At 49.3% G+C, this 20,180-nt stretch overlaps 1 protein-coding gene and 1 long non-coding RNA gene across 4 annotated transcripts in view; one reads left to right on the forward strand and one right to left on the reverse strand.

Annotated features, from left to right (window-relative positions):
* LOC135443550 (mitogen-activated protein kinase kinase kinase 3-like) overlaps nucleotides 1–17,747 on the reverse strand; it is an 83,188-nt gene extending 65,441 nt beyond the window's left edge. For 2 of the 3 annotated variants that reach the window (XM_064703840.1, XM_064703838.1), the window contains exon 1: nucleotides 17,652–17,747. The gene's annotated coding sequence lies outside the window, so the exon portion shown is untranslated. Of the gene's footprint in view, nucleotides 1–11,501; nucleotides 11,566–17,651 lie in introns of those variants that run through there. The other variant, XM_064703839.1, reaches the window with a different exon arrangement.
* A 285-nt stretch (nucleotides 17,748–18,032) lies between these two features.
* On the forward strand, nucleotides 18,033–19,910 carry LOC135443004 (uncharacterized). Its single transcript, XR_010438750.1, has 3 exons — nucleotides 18,033–18,255; nucleotides 18,922–19,097; nucleotides 19,542–19,910. It is a non-coding gene; the product is annotated as an uncharacterized LOC135443004 (long non-coding RNA).
* Nucleotides 19,911–20,180: the final 270 nt, after the last annotated feature.

Here is a 20,180-nt window from a genome sequence, read left to right on the forward strand (position 1 = left end):
AGGTCTTTCACAGCTGTTTTGGCCAATTAACTTGTTTTAAAACATACTTTACTTCTACTTTTCTACCAACAACTAATTATTTCTCTATCATGCAACATCTACATTGCAGCTCTCCCCAGCTAATCATTCTATACCACTAACACAACAGAAAATAGAGTAAATAAAAAGGAAAAAACCCCACCAAACAACACCCAAAAATCTTCCATCTTGTCTTCTATCTACTTCCATACTAAAACCCCAAATGCTAAATTGTTCACCCTGTAATAAACTATACTATTATCTATTTTATGCACTCATCAATTCCAATTCATCTCAAAGCCTTAGAAACCCTCTCCATAAACAAAAGTTAAAAGCAATGTTTCCTTAAAAATGAAGGCTTATCAAAACAAACAGAGAAATATTCTCTATGCCCTAAGTTCCAACAGGTATCAACTACAAAACCAACCTCATGGCTGATCCAACATGCTCCAAACAGGGATTTTAACACTAAGGGACCAAGCTCTAACTGGGAAGGAGGGAGATTATTGTATTCATGGGGTGCCCCTGGCACGAAGGAATGATGAATCTGACTCCATGTTCGTAGAAGGCTTATTTATTATTTTACGATGCTATATTATATTAAAGAACACTACACTAAAATATACTATAGTATATACTATATATATACTTCAAATATATAGTTGTTGTTATATATATATTGCAAGAGTTCTATTATCATTACATTGCAAAGGTTCCATATTGCCAGAGTTTTGTATCTCCTTGATGTTTCTTGCAGCCAACTGACTCCAGTTCCCACCAATCCACTCTTTTATATCACTCTTATTATTGGCTACAGGTGTGGCCTGTTAACATCAGGCCTGCTCCTAATCTTTAGTAATTGGTTCAGCTGCAACTCTTTAGGGGATAGGACTACATTCTGTACCACCTTCACTTACCCATACTGTATCCCCCTACATATAGTAATACTACAATATATACTATATATATATTTCATAATTACCTTTTTAGCCTTCTCTAAGTATCCTTTCAGGTTACAGAAAGCTACTAAAGAGAAGATAGCTAGGAAGGATAGGATAAAGGATACTTACAGAAAGGATACTTACAGAATGCTAAAAAGATAATAATGAAAACTTGAGACTCTAGAAAGACTCCTGACACAGCTTGGCCCTGATTGGCCAAAGAGTGAAAACAACTCCCAGCAGAATCCAATGGAACAATCACCTGTGGGTAAACAATCTCCAAACACATTCCACATGTGAGCACAACACAGGAGAAGCAAATGAGGTAAGAATTTGTTTTCCTTTTCTCTGAGGCTTCTCAGCTTCCCAGGAGAAAAATCCTGGGTGAAGGGATTTTTCAGAGAATGTGAATGTGACAGGAGATCATCCCATGACCTTGGCCTGGCATCGTGGCAGGATCAGGGCTTTGAAGCCACTGTGCCAACCCCCACCCTCACCCCAGCCCATCTCTGACCCCCTTCTCTGCCTTGCACAGAGGATGGAGAACACACCTGGCCATGCCAGGAGCCTCCCCAGCCCCTGACATGCAGCATTTCCCCCCAGCCTGCAGGGATCAATAGTCCCTGGCAGCCATCCCCCTGCACAGCTTCTCTTTAACGAGCACAGCCTCTCCCCTGCAGCCTGCCTGGCTTTTATTGATCCCAGCCTGGCTTTCTGATCGACTGCAAAGCCCAGGGCTCAGGATTAATTGACCACTCTCTGCTCTCTCAGCAGCCACCTGGTTGATTTGCTCCTTCTCTGTGGGCAAGAAGCACAACCTCCACACCACATGGAGAGACCAGGACCCCAACAGCCACCACAAATTTTGGCAGGTCCTCTCCTTGCTCGCACCGCTCTTCTTCACATGTTCTAAGTGCTCACTTAGAAGGGAATGTTCATTGGCATCAGAGGGTTTCTGTAGGTGTAGCTGGCATCAGGGTTTCCCCTTGATTCATAAATACACAGAGAACTTTCTGAGCACAGGATTTTGCCCTGTGGAAGGGAAAATGATGCAGGACAGCGCTCTCCTCTCGGTGCAGATCTTCATCCTCACAAGCAGGGCTGTGTGTGTGAATAATCCTGGTTCAGCCTCATCTGGGGAGATGAGGATCCTTGAGACTTGTTCACTTCAGTGCCCAATTTGAAAACTTGGATTTAGGCACAGAGGGGCTGAGGTGGGCTTTGGGGTGTGATCAGGGTGTCTGCAAATTTGTTCCTCTCCACAAGTTGCTGGGGGAGGAGGTTCTGCCATGCAGCTCTGGATTGAGGAATCTCCAGTGGGAGAAGGCAGAGCTCAGTGGGGGCTCAGGGGCAAGCAAAGATTAAAAACCAGCTGTGGTTTTGGGCAGAAGGAGCAGGCTCTGCACAGCCCAGGACTGAGCAGCCCCCATGAGCTGCCAGCTGTGATTTTGGGCAGAAGGAGAAGGTTTCTGCACAGCCCCAGGACTGAGCAGCCCCCATGAGCTGCTGGCTCATGCCTGCCATCAGTGGGGTGGTGATGGGGTTATGAAACAAGCACGTGGGGCAGCTTCCACAGAGGCTTTATTCTCATCCTCTGAACTTGCAGTATCACATGAACTCAAGTGCCCTTGCCTTCACAGTAAAAAATGAGCCACCAACAGAGCAGGAACCTGACTGTGAGCACATAGCCATGGGCTCACAGAACCTTACAGCCTGCAGAGCACACACTGCCCAAAGCTCAGAGCCCTCAGGGCCTCCCAGATCTGCCCTGCCTCTCCTGCCAGCCCTTCCCCACCCAGTTTTCCCAAAGCTGTGGTTGTGCAGAGCCTGAGCACAGCCTGTTGCTTGCTGCAGTGCACACACTGCAGCTTCTTCTCCAGCAGGGTTGCCCAAGGTGTGCCATCACCCAAGAATGGGCTGCTCCCTCAGTGCAGGGCACTCACTCTGCTTCATTCCCCAAGCCTGGTGGAGGGAAGGAAGGATGATGACACTGAGGAAAAGCTGGGTCTTGCCTCTAAACCCAGCTGAGGGCATTGCAGAAGTCAAGACAGAGAGCATGACAGCTCACCAGGGCCAAGAGCAGACTGCAGGGGAGGCAGTGGGATGAGTAATTTCCTCTCCTACCACGTCCAGCCTGGTGTGGAGCAATGGAAAGTCACAAATGTGGGCATTCTGTCCAGCTCAGAGAAAGTCTGACCTGGAGACTTTCAGAAAAGAGAAGCCCATCACCCTTGAGAGACCATGAGCCATCAAGGCAGCTGTGCAACACCTCTGAACTGGCAGAGCAGCTGCTCCAAAATCAGGTCACTTATTAGGCACAGTGGGGAAGCAGCCATCTCCTTTTAGAAGACAGCTCTGGAGAAATACAGCTCAGCTCAATATTGATTCCCACGGCTCCGTTACAGACAGACAGAATTAATTTCCAGGATGGAAAGAAACATATGCCTGTGTATCAAAACAAAATACAGAAGCCTTTCCAGTCCTCTGGCTGCATTTCAATGCAAACCAGAAGGCTGTCATGATAGAGAGATTTCAGTTTTCTAATTAATTCTCCCTGCTGAGGGTTTAATGCTGCTAATTGATGAGGAGAGGTGGTGTCCAGACAGTGCCTGCAATTCCTTTTTACATCTTTAGGCCAAGTTCTCTCTAAATTAAATAATAATAAGAGAGATTTGTTCCCTGTGTGCACTGTGCCCTGCTCCAGCTCCCTCCTCCCTAGGAGATGGCTGGTGGAGGAGGGAAGAGAGGCAAAGCCCATGTCACAGCTCTTTACAAGTGCTGGAAGTTTTCCTGGAAAACGTCATCTGTGATACTGTCACTTCCACAGGACAAGCCAAGAGAAAGAGCAGTGGTGCCAGGGACACTGCCTGTACCATGAAACACCCTCCATGCATCTGGGAGAGCTTCTCCCCCTGCCACAGAGCAACTGCTCAGCCAAGAGATGTCCCATAACACTTCCAAAACCCACACAAAATGTACTGTGGTGTCAGGAAACGGATCTGCAGAACAGCCCCTGGTGCCCAACCAAGTGCCACCAGCAGCAAAAAGATGTCACAGGTGCAGAGCAAGGTTGGCTGCTCACCTGCAGCACGGAACAGTTCTCATCCTTAACCCTAACTGTTGATCTCACACTGGTGTTGACCTCTGGAGCCAGCAAAGTGATCCTAAGAGAAAAAACCAGCACAGCCTCAATAGGAGAAGGCAGCCTGGATAGGAAATTCCTGCTCCCATTCCCTACAGGAGCACATGCTCCAGTCCCTCCCTGATCAGAATTCGCCCCTTTGCTCTCCACACTCAGCAATTCCAACCCCAGTGCTCCGAGCTGCATTTGGGGAATGAGAAATAAAACCCAGCCCACGTTCACCGTGCTGTGGTTACCAAGCAGTGACAAACCAAGCAATGCTGATGGTCCCCAAGCTCTGGGCTGACACTCCAGCACTGCTCTGTTTGTCATGGCAATAGCATTTCCACCTGCACCTCTCTGACACCTCCTCTGGGAGCCTCTGCTGTAGATCATGGCCAGCAGAGCCAGCTGTGCAGAGGTCCAGCTGGCTGACCTCTCCTTTCCAAAAGGCTTCTATTTTTTCCCCCTCCTATTATTATTATTAGTTTTCAAGCCACCTACTCCATCATAAATATCAAGTAAAATTAGCTTATTCCTAGAATGCTATAAAAAGACAAGCTCATGCCTGCACAAACTGACAGCAAGTTAAGGAGAAGGCTCCAAATATGCCAAAAACATCAAGTCAAGAGCTTTTTGGCCCTTTTACTACAAAATCCTATTGCTGCAAGCAACAATTGCAACTGTGCAGGTTGAGTCATGTGCGTGCAGAGTTGGGTGCCTGCTGCTCCTCAGAGCCCTGAGCAAACCCCTCCTGTCTCCCCAATTAATAAATACACACCAGGTGGATGAGATGATCTCACAGGACCTTTTCCAGCTCTTTTCTGCTTAGTCACAGGATAAATATCTCCCAGGTTGTAGAGGAACACGCTGGCTCTGCCTGCCTGTGGTGGGAGAGCTGCCCTCTGAGGATGTTTTGTTTTCCAGATGTTCACAGAATCCCAGAATGGCTCTGCTGGGAAGGGAGCTCTGGAGATGTCCCAGTGCTGGGGGAGGCTCACCTAGAGCAGGTTGCACGTCCAGGCAGGTTTTGAATACCTCCAGAGGCAGCTAACACGGATTACCCGAGGGGACTTAGACAACAGGGGACTTGCATGAGCCTGGTTCTCACCTGCAGAGAGCTCTGAGGCACCCAAGCAAGTCCCACAACTCCCGTCCCACAGGAACCTCATTTTTATATCATTTTTGTACTATCAGAACACTGCTCTGAGCTCTCAAGCCTGCTCCTGTCCAAGATGGAAAAGCATTTCATTCACTTTTGCAAAAGGCAGGTTGGCAAGAGCACAGACAGCAAACATCCAGGTCAAGCCTCCTGCGAGAGACTGTCAGAAAAAAGCTCAAAAAACCCAACCACCTCAAAAAGGGAAATGCAAGGAACCAAAGGGTTTGGGGAGAAGAGGCTCCAATGCATTTTAGGTGTTTAGGTTTACATGGCAATTTCCATTGGCATTGATTCATGCCACAACAGCAACAAGGCTCTGTCTTGGTTCTAAAATGCCTGAAGAGTGCAAGGCTTCCACAAGAGACACAACCCAGAGAGCACCTGAGAGCCTCAAAGCCACAGATCTGTGAATTTCACCATGCAAGGAGAAAAATATTTCACTACATCAACCATAAAAAAGACCCCACACCATTAAGAAAAAAAGACCCACAAAAACCAACCACAAAAAACAACCAAAAAGAAAAAACCCCAAAAAAAACCCCAGAAACAAAACCAAACAAAACCCAACAAAAACCAAAAAAACCAAACAAATAAATAAAATCCCACAACAACAAAAAACCTACCAAAAGCCACACAGCCTAAATATCTCTTGCATCAAGATGGACACCAAGGGATGGGGCAGCTGGGAGTAGAAGGTTTTGCTTCATTTTCTGCTGAACAATGGGATAACCCTGAGCATTGCAAATTCTCACAGGATTCTGTGTTTTTCATAAGAACCTTGTTCCTGGAGTCACATGATTACATCAGAATCCACACTTCCCCTTTTTTTTTTTTGTTAAAAAGAAGTATTTGCAGATGTCAAAAGCTGAAGGAGTGTAAGTCATGTCTAAAATGCTCAAACATGGAGGAATAGAAAAATCTGCTTTAAAAGAAATAAATCTGTATTTCTTTTGGAGGAAAGAATGTGACCCAAAATTCCTTTTTACCACTACTATATACTGGAAATGTTAGACAGGAATGATAGGGAATGACTTAATTTTGGGGGGAGGTGGGTTCCTTCAACATCTCCATCTGTAAATTAGAGACCAAAAAATACAGCTTTGATAGCAACACCTGCCTAGAAATTAAGCAGCCCCTTTGGGGTACCCTGATACTGGCTTTCCTAGTCAAAAGAACATTATGCACTGGGGGACAATACCAAGGCACAGCAGTTTAAAAAACAATAAAATAATAATACAGCAGAACATCTTTCCAAATTTTGTTCCCACTTCTTTTATCCAGCATCAAGCAGGGTAAAACCATGGAATTCAGCTATGCCAGCTCCTCTGCTGGCATTCCCTGCTCACCAAACCCACCAGGTTCACAGCTGCTGATGGATCTTGCCCAGTAGAAATTTACCTGATGGTAAAAATTAGTCTATAAATAAGGACTTGACTGTGAGGGTGTTCACAGGGGTTCATGGATGAGGGAAGAGACGAGGATCTGACTCCATGTTTCAGAGGGCTGATTTATTATTTTATGATATATATTATACTAAAACTATACTACAAGAATATAACGAAGGATTTCATCAGAAGCCTAGCTAAGAATAGAAAAAGAAAGAATGAATAACAAAGGCTTGTGGCTCAGAGAGTCCGAGCCAGCTGACTGTGATTGGCCATTAATTAGAAACAACCACATGAGACCAATCCCAGATGCACCTGTTGCATTCCACAGCAGCAGATAATCATTGTTTACATTTTGTTCCTGAGGCCTCTCAGCAGGGAAAATCCTAAGGAAAGGATTTTTCAGAAAATATCATGGCTACACTTGACCTTCTGAAAAAGGCTGTGCTGGATCTCACAGAGCTCAGCCCGTGGTCTTGCTGGGCCTGGGGCAGTGTCACCATGGCACTACAGGCCCCTGGGCTGCAGCTGCCCACCAGTTCAGAAAAATAAACTGTGGCCACGTGTTCAAATACTCCTCACGAGCACCACAAAGAGCAGAAGAGCTCAGGTCATCGTTATTTCCTATTTTTGCATGGAACAAAACAATTAAGACCTAGAACCGTGACTAGGCCACACATTAAATACATGCATATAAATAATTAAATACATTAAATATCTATGGAAAAAAGAGGGTAAAGACTACAATTCTGGTTAAATCAGTGGCCTTTACCCATTCTGTCCAAACTAACTAGCAAAGATGCAGAGAAATTCAGAGGTGGAGGAGAACACGAGGGGCCTGAGCAGCTGTGGGGCTCACAGCAGCTCCTGGCACAGGGTGCTTGGGCTGGCAGCAGCCCCGAGCCAGCCCTGGGGTGGCTCCATCAGCTCCCTGCTCCATCCCTCCCTTGCCATTCCCCGAGCTCCAGGGCTTTGCTTTTCGTCAGCTTTTCACACAAACAGAAGCAGGGCAGCTCCTCCTGCTCACTGGGCACAGAGAAGGGAAGCTCAGAGCAAGTGTGAAAAATGCATACTTTATGATTGGCTTTTTGCAAATATTACAATGAATATTATATATGTTGTGTTAGAAAGTTATGCTGTATTAATTCTATTAAATAGTGTGTTAAATATAGTTTTAGGTTATAAGAAAATGTTAAAATATAAACTATGCTATGTAGGATGCTTTTTTTCTAAAGGACTCAGAGCGAGATAGCAGCCACAGGACACCTGAATCTTTCAGAGAAAGAGAATTTTTTTTGCTCCATTATCAGGAGAAATGAACTTCTTCCTGCCTTGCTCAGCCATGAAGATGCTATCAGGATTCAGAGGAAGAAGTTGACACTGACCAGACATAATCCTGTGTCTGAATGGAATTTATGCATCATGTGTGAGGTGTATGAATATGCAACAGGTTATTGCTTTTAAGGGTTAATCCTCTGTTAACGTGGGTCCTTTTTCAGCCTTATGCTGCCCAGAAAAAGGCACCCAGACATCCGTAAGTCTTTGTTTCTGTTGTCTCATATTATCCTAATCCAAATTGTCCAAATTATTATTACTCTCATTGTATTCCTATTTTTATAACCATTTTATTACGATTAAACTTTTAAAATTTTAAAAACAAGTGATAGGTGTTTTTCACAGCAAGGAAAGCTCCTGGCAAGGGGAGCTCAGAGCAAGGAGAGCTCCTGGCACAGCTCTGGGTTCCTGCATTGTCCCAGCCCAGCTCCCAGGGAAGGAGCCCAAACCTGTTCAGTCACATTGCTCTGCTCAGCCCTGGCCCAGGGCCGGGCCATGGAGCTGCTGCTGTTCCCAGCACTGATCTGCAGCTCCAGCCCTGAGCACACCAGGACACCCTTCTGCCTGCCCTGGCTGCAGAACCAACCCCAGCCAAGCTCCAGCACTGACCATGCCCAGCATTAGAGGCTGGTTCACAGATATCAGATTCCTGCACCAAACCCTGGCTCCTGACAGCCCTGCAAAGGATGGGCACACCAAACCCACTGCACCACAAATCTCCCTATGCAAACAATTACCTTCTGCCTGCCCAGGATTTCCCCTCTCTTCTGTCTGCTCTCAGGTGCCTGCAAACAGTGGCTGGGCTTGGGAAGTGTGAAAAATGCCTATTTTATGATTGGCTTTTGGCAAATATTCAAATGAATATTATAGGTGTTGTGTCAGAAAGTTATGCTGTATTGATTCTCTTAAGTAGTGTGTTAAATATAGTTTTAGGTTATAACTATAGGTTAAACCTATCATTTAGGTTTAAAATGTTAAAATAGAAACTATGCTATGTAGAATACTTTTTTCTAAAGAAAGGACTCACAATGAGACAGCAGCCACAGGACAACTGAATCTTTCAGAGAAAAAGAATTTTTTGCCCTATTATCAGGGGAAATGAACTTCTTCCCACCTTGCTCGGGCAGGATGATGCCATCAGGATTCAGAGGAAGAAGCTGACACTGACCAGACAGAATCCTGTGTTTGAATGGAATTTTTGCATCATGTATGAGGTGTATGAATATGCAACAGGTTATTGTTTTTAAGGGTCGATCCTCTGTGGCTCCTGCCAGCCCTGCAAAGGATGGGCACACCAAACCCACAGCACCACAAATCTCCCTATGCAAACAATTCTGCCTGCTCAGGATTTCCCCTCCCTTCTCTCTGCCTGCTCTCAGGTGCCTGCAGACAGTGGCTGGGCTGGGGAAGGATTACACAGAGGCTGCTGCAGCCTTGCTGCAGAGGTGTCAGAGCACCTGGGGACCTCCTGCCCTCTGAAGCTGTCACAGGGCTCTGATTCTCCTCTGGTTAATGTTTATCTTGCTGCACTTGGTTCTCAAGGATGCCTGTGCTGCTGCCTTTGAACCACACAGGAAAAACACAGAAAGTGAATCCAGGGTCTACACATAAATAAATAAATATTTTTAAAAATAATAATCAGATTAACCAAACATTAAAACACCTCTTGCTAAGACTCTGCTCTGCTGCATCATCAAAGTCCCCTATTTGAGCAAACACAGCCAAAAAAAAAAAAAAAGATGAAATTAATGAAATTACAGTTTAGTTTGTAGAATTTCCTCTGTATCTCCTTCTCCTTCCCCAGAAAGATTTGCTCTAAAAGGAAAATACCACTCATCATGTTTCTATCCTTGCGTATTTAAGAGGAGAACCGCAGCCTACAGCTCTGAAATATTATTAGCACCTTTCCCCTTTTTACACCAAACCACGACTAAATGAAACATGCTACAAAAACCAAACAGACATGGAAGTTACAGGTCCTTTTTATTTTCTTTTTTTCATCCCCTTTTTAAAATGAAGTACTTTCTGAGCCGAGCTCTGAAAACCAGATCACACATACAAAGAAACGAGTTTGGAAATCCCCCTCCCTCCACCCCCACCGCTATGTGCTAAGGAAACCAGATGCCCAGAGCCAGCCAAAAAATGATCTCAGCCATTCTTAAGAGAGCCCACAGTGCATTTTCATGAGTCATGGAAAGCAACAACTCGTTGCTTTGGTAATGCTAGGTAAGCAACTGGTCACCCATCCCCAAGCAGACCTGCAGCAATAAGTCAAAGAGCAGCCCCTATCCTGACAGATTACATCAGAGACAGCCCCAAAACAGAGCTCTGCAGCAAGGCACCCTGCAGGAGCTTTTATGGGACATAAATTGTGTCCCATGAGAGCATTTAGCACAGCCTTCAGCAGCCAGGATCCCCCATGGTCCTGACCTGGGGTGTTGCCGGGGCTCCACACTCAGGGAAGCAGGGATTACCAAGAGTCCTTTTTGGGCTGGAGATACTCCTGAACATGGCCATGAAGGCGGTGATGTCCCAGAGACCTTCAGCCGCTCCTGTCCAAGGTTTTGGAAATCCAGCCCAAGACAGGTCAGGGAGGTGGTCAGATGCCCATGCACCAAGGGGAGATCCTGCTCAACACACCCCATGTTCCTCCACAAACATTTCCCAATTTCATCAGCTCCTGGTGATTCCCACAGCAACCCACACAGCCTGGGAATCTCCCACAGGGGTGAGACACCAAACTGCACCTTTCTGGCAACACCTGGCCTGAAAGGCAAATTAATTTCTCAACTTGAACCAGGTACAGGAAGCCTTGCTCCATCTCCTCAAACCTCAAGGCACCACACCAGCTCCCTGGGACAGCCCCACTGGGCTCTTGAAAGGGAAGCTCTCCAGCACAGGATTTCCTGGACACAGACTAACACCACAACTAGCTCATTCAAATCCAGAGATGAAGACGGTCACAATCTTCAGCACCTTTTGTGCTGAGTCCAAAAGCCAATTTTGAAAACACATCCTCAGCCCTTACAGGCTCACACCAGATTTTATTCACACCTGTAATGCTGGAGGTGAAGTTGCTCAAATATTGGAATAATTAAACAAACATTTTCTCCCCTTTTTCTACAGCATCAGCCAGGTGTGTTGTGCATATCTTTGACATTGCAGTTGCTCAGGAAGGGCACTGTGGAGAGTCTCAGCATCACCAATCCAAACAAAAATAAGCAAAAATGGGCATGGCTCCTCAAATCCTTCTTTCCAGCCATGTCACAAGAGGAGCAAGCAGACCTCAGCCTAGGCCACCAGAGAAGCAGATCCAGCCAGCAAAGCCCCCAGGAGCCATCCCAGCAGGACAGGAGTGGGACAGAGCCCACTCTGTGCTGTGGTTCCCCACCCAGGGAGCCCTGATGGTCCCTGCCAGCCCCAACACCCAGCAGATGCCAGCAGGGCTTCCCTTGGCTGCCTCTGCCAGGGCAGGAGCAGCTCCTGGGCCTCAACAGGAGCCAAGGGCAGAGTTTTCCAGTGCAAAGCCAAGAAATTACCTGGCAGGATTTGTCCCACCATGATCTCCACCAAGGCACCACTCAGCAGGAACACAGGGAGAGCACTAAAATGATTCTTTTCCCTCTGGCACAGCTCAGCTCAGGAGCAGCTCAAATGCATCCTGCAACAACATCCAGAACCGGACCTTGACCCTTTCAGTAAAACCAATGATGTAATAAGCTAAGCACAGCTCTGTTTATCTCTTTTACTTGCTACCAGCACCAACCAAAGAAAAATAACTGGAATATCTTGCATATTTCTCTAATGACTCTTGCTATTCTGTTAGCACCAGCACAGAGGGACTAAGACCAAGGAGCAGCAAAGCAGTGGTTTATTAACCACGAGGCGCTGAGGTTTCCCAAAAGCCACTCTCCAAGAGGAAATCAGCAGAAGGATTCCAGTAGAATAAACCAAAGCTGCAGTTCTGTGCTTAAAGGCAAGCAGAAGGCTTTGACGGTGCAGTATGAACACTTTCCACCAGCAAGGAAAGCTCTCCAGGAGCTTGGCCCAGCCTGCTCTGTTAATTGAAGAATGCTACACTACACCAATACACAGGTCAATCTCAACAAAAGGAACCCCAAATCTCTGATTTCAGGTACTGGTTATTCATCACTTGCACACTCCCAAACCCCTCTGTCCCACAGACCCAGCTCCCACACCTCCCTCCAGCCACACACTCCCACAGCATGGTGATTCCAGGGTTATCACCCCTCTGTGGCTAACACTATCACCAGCCCCCATCTGCATCAGGCAGCTGTAGATAACAGCGTTACCAGCTGCCCTCTGCAATGATACTGTACTGACCCTGCAAAAGAGGGACAATTCCCCCAGGCCACTCCCCAGGCACTGACTGAGAGGAAGAGGAGAGAGGCTGAGAGGAGAAAGGAAGAGAGTATTTGAGAGAGAGTTTCTCTGTGTGCATTTTCACCTGTTCTGCCTGTGATAACAAATCTCACCCTTACACCTTCTCCTCAAACAACCCTTCCTCATCAATCACTGCCCCATGCAGGGGATGCCCCAACTCTTAAGTTTGTATCTGGGCAAGATATCACTGTTATAAGAGCTGGTGAGAGCCAGATGTGCCCATCACCCTGTGTCCACCACCCTCCTGCAGAATCCTCATGGTTTGGGATAGAGCACCCCTGTTGCCACCTTGCACAGTAAAAGGTGCAGACAGCTCACTGTGAAGAATTAAGGATCTGCTAAATTTTTCTGGGCTCTTATTTACCATGGATGGCACTGCACTATTTCCAGTTCACAACTAGACTGTGATGATTTGACTTCTGCTCTAAAAGGGAAATACCACTCATCATGTTTCTATCCTTGCTTATTTATGAGGAGAACTACAGCCTACAGCTCTGTAATATTAAAAGCCCCAAAAACAAGAGTTTGCAGCACAAAAGCACTGAGCAATCTGAGCAATCCACCATGCCCATCACAAGGGACTTCCATGCACATCCATGGAATGCAACAGTTCAGCTGAAAGGGATTTACAGTGACCATCCAGTCCTGACCACTTTCAGGACGGCAGGACAAGGACAGACCTCAACAAGGACAGACCTCATCAGATGTGCCAAAGCAGCAGCATCTTCCTCTGACCCTCTGCACCAGTTCAGCACAGGGTTCACTTTTACACACAATATCTGTGCTAAGGACAGTCATCTGCAATGTTTTCACTATTTCCTTGGGGATTTGGGAGCACCTGAAAGCCACTGTGCAGGGCACACTTGCAGGTGGACAAGACAAACATAACCATAACAAAACAGGAGCACTCAAAGCATTGCAGGGGCCACAGAGCACTGATGGATTCAAGGCGTTCCTACCTCCATCACAAAGGCTTCTTATCTCACAAATTACTTTCCCAAAGCAACAGTACAAAGTCTTTTTCTCCATGTGAATCACCCAGCTATCAATCAGATGACTTTCTGTCACTTGGCCATGCAAGAGTATTGCGGAGCACCTCCAACCCACCCACCCAGGGCTGGTTTTTTCCAAGCAATTTGGTGTTTAATCTCCACCTGAAGGCTTGAGCCACCCTCCCAGCCCCCAGGAGCTGGCCTGAGCACGGGTGTTTGCACAGCAGCCCACGCAGGAGCCGGGCCAGCTCCTTCCAGGATCCGCTGGAGCCGCCGGGCACGGCGCGCTGTGCCAGCCGGACTTTGGCCCGGGCAGCTCCTGGCTCAGCTCCACCCTGCTCACTGCTCCTACAGCTCCTTCTCTGCCTGGGCTGCACTCCCCAGAGTGCAGAGGATAAAATCACACAGGTTCTTGCAGAAGTGATGATTAGTTCTGCATAAAATGGTGGCCAGCCTGGGATTTGACTCAGGAGAGCAGAACCAGCCACAGATTCTCATTAAGTCTGAGCCACTTCACCTCCGCTAACATTTATATTAAAAAAAGGTGTTTGGGGAAGGCATGTGGGAGCTGAACCCCCTCTTCTAGAGGGTACAGGTGTATCTTTCACTTTTGACCTCTAAGAAAGCCCAGGTCAAACCCTCTGGGCTCCCTTCACAGACATTCCAGGTGCCCTGGGAACAGGAGCTGGCACCTGAGACCAGACACAGCGATGACATGCAATCCCTGTCCCCATCCCTGGTCACAGAGACAGGGATGAGAGCTGCAAGGGTCCCCATCACGGGCCAGGCTGATGCTGCTTCTTCCACTATCCAAGCCCTGTGGCTCCAGGGGAAGATCCTGGCACAAATCCCCACTGCCAAAACAAAGCAGGGAGCCAGGTACCCCCTGTCTGCAGCCCCTCTAGAGTATTCTTCCTGTGCTCCATGCAACAGGTCTGCTGCAGGGAACAGCTCCCCAGGGCCTTTGAAGAGCAAGGCATTGGTTTTTAAAGGAGATCTTAGCTTTTAATTTGTGTCATTAAAGATGAACTGAGACAGACTGGTTGGATGATAGAATTGTTAAGGCAGGAAAAGACCTCTGACATCACTGAGTCCAGTCATTAACTCAGCACTGCCAAATCCACCTCTAAACCACGTCCCCAAGTGCCACATCCACACTGTTTTTGAACACTTCCAGGGATGGTGATTCCACCACTTCCCTGGGCAGCCTGTGCCAATGCCTGACCACCCTTGGGATTTGGGCACCAGCAGCATTTTAGTGACTAACAGGAAAATTACTTGGCTAGAGCAGATCAGAACTGCAGGGACAGACAGAAAACAAAGAAAAATGCCCCCATATCCACACTCCTGCATGCTCACCTGCACCTTCACAGACAGAAAACCCCTTATCTTGCCTGTCTGATGCTCACCACAGCACTGACCACATCAGATGACGACTCATGCCACATGGGATAGGGGCCAGCCTGCAGAGACAGCGTGGTTCAGGCACAACTGAGATGACATTCACCACCCCTGCATCTCACACTGCACTCAGCAAAGGCAGAAAAGGTGCCAGAAAGAAATGCTGAACTGCCCTGGCCTGAGGGAAAGGGGACCTACTCCTTGGAGGGACTCACCAAAAACATCTGGTCACCCATTTCTCCTTGTGGAGATGAAATATCTAAAAAAATCCTGGGGATTGAGGGTGAACCTGCCAGGTTCAGTATCAGTGAGCCATCTATAACCTTCCCCCCCTGTCTGGGGAAATAAAAATAAAAATGTTTAAATTCATATTCCACTTGTTATGGCTCCACACTGCATTTTCCATCTCCTCAGTGCAGAGCTGACATTCTGCACATTGCTGTGCACACTGTGCTTGGCCTGTGCTCTGTGCAAAGAGGGGAGTGGAAGGGACTGAGCCCAGCATCCTCCTGCCACTGCCAGGCATCAGTGAGCACCATCCCTGTGGGAGCCAGGCTGGAAAATGCTCGGCCACCTCCTGTGAAGGGCTGGCAGGTGCAGCACAGGACAGGGACATGCATGCCATCTCAGGATCTAAGGAGTCCAGAGATTTGCAGAGGGATGAAATGTGCTTCCTTAGGCCAGATGAACTGCACAGCTTAAACTGGAGTTGAATCTTTTTCTTAATTTTCTTTCAGATGATTCCTTCAGTCTGGAGAGCCAAGGCAGACTCCAAGCAATCACTGCCTCTTTTCTTCTACGTGCACTCCAAAGCCAGCCTGCCTTCCCCGAGCAGTCTAATAAAAGATATCCCTTCTTACAGCAAAGCCTGACTCACTTCCCTCCAGGCTCGACCAGCAGGTCCCCGACAGCAGGGCCAGATCCAGCAGAGCAGAGGATGCTGCCAGCCCTCGCGCTCGTTCCCACGTCCATCTGGGAGCACATCACTCTCCATGTGCAGCAGCACACTGCATCCCACGGCTCTGCCAGGGAGCCAGACACACCATGGCAGCCTCACCAGGCATCTTCCCAACGGGAAAATTCTCAGAGAATCCAGTCCAAGCTGCAGGAGAAAAATCCCGAAGTATCAGGGAGCAGCAGGAACGTTCCGGACGGGACGGAGCCGCTCCTCTGGCCGCCACAGCCGCTGGATTTTCACGCCGGAGTCGCTTCGTCTGGGTGAAAATCCAGACCACATCTCTCTCTGTGTGAGAACACTTCCCTCACAGGCTCTGAGAGCCTCCAAAAATATAAATGCATTGCCCATCAGCACACGTTGACATGGCAGAGCTGCAGGTTCCTGGTGGAGATTAAGGAGCCGTGGAAAAAAATTGCGGCACCAAAAACGCGTTCACACGAGGAAGGTATAAAAGGTTCTTTACATCCACATCCCACCAGGCTGGCAGCCCATCCAGCCTCACGTCCTGCCTCAACAGAGGAGCTTTTACAAGCTGCACAGCCTTCCAAGGGCAAAGGCTGTGCCCAGCTGTGGAGGTTTGCCCTAATCAGCAGGAGCCCTAGGAAACCTTGATTCCCTGCTTATAATTAATGTCAAGTTAGGGGTTCTGGAAATTGGACCATCTGACACAGGCAGAGCAAAGCCCCAAATGCAACTGATCTAATGCACACCTGAGGAGCTGCTTCCCAGAGCTGCACTCCATGCACAAATCCTGCATGGAGCTACGTCAAACTGCACATACCAGACTGCAAATAAATCCAGAAGGTGTCACAGAAAGAAATTCCCCCCAACCACTCACTCTCACCAAGAAGTGAAATAGCTTGACCCTAGAAATGCCTGGATCACTTAAGCCCTGCACAAATCCCAAGTGAGCTAGGTGGTTTTGGTTCATGCACCAGCAACACATGCAAGACCCTTCCCCGAACTAGGAGCAGGTCCACTCCCAAAAACGACTGGATTATAAAACAGGAATTGAAGAAGAGAATAAAGGCAGCAGCCGAGGGAGAAGCCTCTCTCCGGGCTGTATCAGGGCCAGCAAGATCCGTGCTTGGCCACTGTGCAGGACCTGCCCGGCTGGTCCCCGGCTCCCAGCTCTGCTCCGTCCTCCGGCACAGCCGCGCAGGGCAGGGGTTCGGTGCCGGCAGCACAAACCCTTCCTGAGCATCATCCCGGCTCGTGGCACAGCCCCCCGGCAGCCGCTCGCTCCGTCCGGGTGGAAACCAGCTCTCCCCGAAATCCAGCTTTCCCCGAAATCCAGCTCTCCCAGCTCCGCCGGCCGCTCGCACCACGCGGGTCCGGGCAGCCTTCCTCCCCGCGCTCATCCCATCCTCACCGCTCCGGACAGACGGTGCAGGGAGAGATCTGCAGGAGAGGAGGGACGGCCAAGAACCCCCGCACCTCCCTGGATGCTTTCCAGGGAGCCGGCACCCAAGTAACCGCATCCCGAAACCGCTGGCTCCACACGCCAGTGCATCCCAAAACGGGTTTGGAGTCTGATCCCGGCGCTCGCTGTCAGCAGCTGCAGCTGGGACAGGCACCCAGGCGACAACCTGGGGACAAGAGCGACCCGAGAGCAGCAGCACAAGGCGGGGGTGTGCGGGGAGCCCCGGGGAAGGGCAGCCCTTCAATCCGCTCCGCACCCACGGACACGGCCACCCGCGCTGGGGAGCACCCTTGGGAACCCCCCCACGGCTCCCCAAACACGGCCGCAGGGACAAACTCCCACTTGGCTAGACCAGAAAGGAAGGAAGAAAAACCCACGGAAGCCAGACCCGGCTGCAAAACTCTCGGTCGCCGCTGCAGACAGTAAAATAAATAAAAGAACGAAACTATTCACGGAGGCTCGGAGCCAGCACCCGCGGAAAGAGGGGGTGAGGACGGACGGACGGACTTACCGGGGTCACCCGCGGAGGGACATGCGCGGCCACCCGGGGCTGGTGTCACCACGTCGGGTCCCAGCGGCTGGCGCGGCTCCGCTCGGCTCGGCTCCGCTCGGCTGGGGCGGCGCACAAAAGCGGGAGGAAGCGGTGACGCGCGGAGCCGCCGCGGCCAATGGGACGGGCACGGGCACGGGGGCGGACCGGCCCCGCCAGGCACCGACCGAGGGAGCGAGCAGGGCCGGGCCCTGCCCCGCCGCTGGGGGGCGACACTCGGGGCTCCGACATCCGCGGCAGCTCCAAATCCGGGGCAACTCCGAGCCTGCGGCCGCTCAGAGCCCCGGGGCAGCTTCAAACCCGGGGGCAACTCCGATCCCCAGGGCAGCTCCGACACCCGGGTGCAACCCCGATCCCCGCGGTGGCTCCGAAACCCGACGTGGTTCCGAACCCAGGGGCAGTTCTGAGCCCCGCGGAGCTCCGCACCTCTCGTTGGCTCCGATTCGCGGTGCAGTTGCGGCCCCCGGGCGGGTTCGCAGCCCGGTTATCCCGTCCCGCAGCCCCGCTCGGTGCCGGTGGTGCTCACCTGGCCCTGCAGGTGGGATTGGCCCCGCTGAGAGTCGAGGTGAGCTCTGAGACACGGGGCAGCTCCGACCCTCGGGGCTGCTCCAGCCCCTGGGGCGGTTCCGATCCCCGGTCTGACTCCCAGCCCGGATGATGCCCCATCCCTCAGCCCCGCTCGGTCCAGGTGCAGTTTCCCGTGCTCCCACAGGTCATATCAGCCCTACTGAGACACCTGGTGGGATCCCCAGCTGTGCTTTCCAGAAGGAAGTGCGACCTCTGTCCTCCAGCTGAGGTTCTCCTACCTTCTGGAAAAATGGGTGTGAGCTGTCCTACCTAGGGCTGACACAAAAAAAAAAAAAAAAAAATAAAAAATCAGGAGATGATGAGAAACAGGGGTGAAACCCTTTGATTCTGGGATAAGGTTTCATCAGCTGGAATGCTGGTGAAGATGGTGCTATCTTGCTGCAGCAGGGTACCTTCTGCAGGGCCCAGCTTTCTCCACACAGCTGGGATGTGCAGGAATTGCTCTAATAACTTGATTTGGGTTTGCCTCTTTGGGGCAATAAAGTCAAACTGAGCCATAGTTAAGACCAAAGACTGTTCCCGAGTCACAGATTGCTTTCCAGAAAAGCTCAGGGCTCCCTGGGCAGTTCCCTGGGAAGGTAGAGAAGGCTCTGGGCTGTTCTGATCTACACCCACTGTCCCAAATCTCTTTTGTGTGTCCAAGTTCCTTTGGGCTCGACTCTCTATGTGGAAGGAGCCAACAATGGCATAGAAGCAAAATTACCCCTAAAAAGGGCCAAGGAGAGGCTGAAAAACAGATGGAAGTGGGAGCTGAGTTGTGTACCAGATATCCCTCAGACTGGTGGGAAAGAGAGAAAATTCATGCAGACAACGGAAAAAGTAAGTAAGAATATTTCTCTGATTATTTCCTTGTTTCCCCATTTAGTAAATGTGTTATGGAGAGGAAGAGGAACAAAGTAAATGCAAGATTTTGGTGGGGGAGAGAAAAAAAAATGGGCTGGATGCTAAAACCAGCCCCATTCCCCTCAAGTTTTTAAGGAGTTACTGCTGCAAGAAAGTTTGAGCCATTGCCTATAAAGGCAATAGAAACCCCAACCAGGGACCCCTCCTGAGAGATTCAGATCTCACATCCTCGTATACAATCGCGTGACCTATGAATAAAATCCATAGAAACCAGTTCTGTATATCCCAAATAACTGCACATGGCTCCAGCCCAAACCTCTCTGGCTTCCCTCACTCCATAAATGATTTTACTAGGGCCAGAAGTGATCTTGATGTAATTGAATAGGTTTCACTCTTTTCTCTTTCCCTCCCCCTGCCCAGAATATTTGTGCAGCTTACAGAGACACATCCAGGGGGACTGAGCTGTTGCTGGAAGGAACCTCTGACTCCAGCTTGCCTCATCCATTCGGGAAGCAGCGTGAGTGCAGCCTAAGCCACCTGGCTTTAGGAAGGAGGGTGCTTTTCTCTGCACCTTCTCTCTGACTCTTAACAGCTTTTAATAAAATTCTGGCAACTTGGCACATCTGAGAAGTTGGCTGCTGCCCATCAGGGATGTATGTCATGAATTCTTGTGCTGCAGATGCCTTTCTGGAATAAATCACATGTGTTTACCTTGGGAACCAGGCACAGGACCCCAGGACTTGAGGTTCAAGTATTACAAGGCACTAAAGTGACAAGCAGCTCCTTTAAAAGCACCTGGTTTTAATGGGAATTTATTCTGCACACACCAATTACTGCTGAAAGCTGTAATTCTTCAAGCATCTCTTCTCCCCTGAATGTGTTTGGCGGGCCAGGAGTCCTGCTAGGGGGGTTTCCATTCTAGGGTGTCCCTGAACAATACAAGGATCCTGCTGTGTGTCAAGGCTGTTTCCACTGATGTCAGCAGCTCTCTGCTGATGGTTGTGCTGAGAACCTGCCCCTGGGTTCTGCCAGCTCCAGTCGCTCTTGGAAACAATTCCA

The sequence above is a fragment of the Zonotrichia leucophrys genome, chromosome 2 (genome assembly GCF_028769735.1).
Source record: "Zonotrichia leucophrys gambelii isolate GWCS_2022_RI chromosome 2, RI_Zleu_2.0, whole genome shotgun sequence".
NCBI lineage: Eukaryota > Metazoa > Chordata > Aves > Passeriformes > Passerellidae > Zonotrichia > Zonotrichia leucophrys.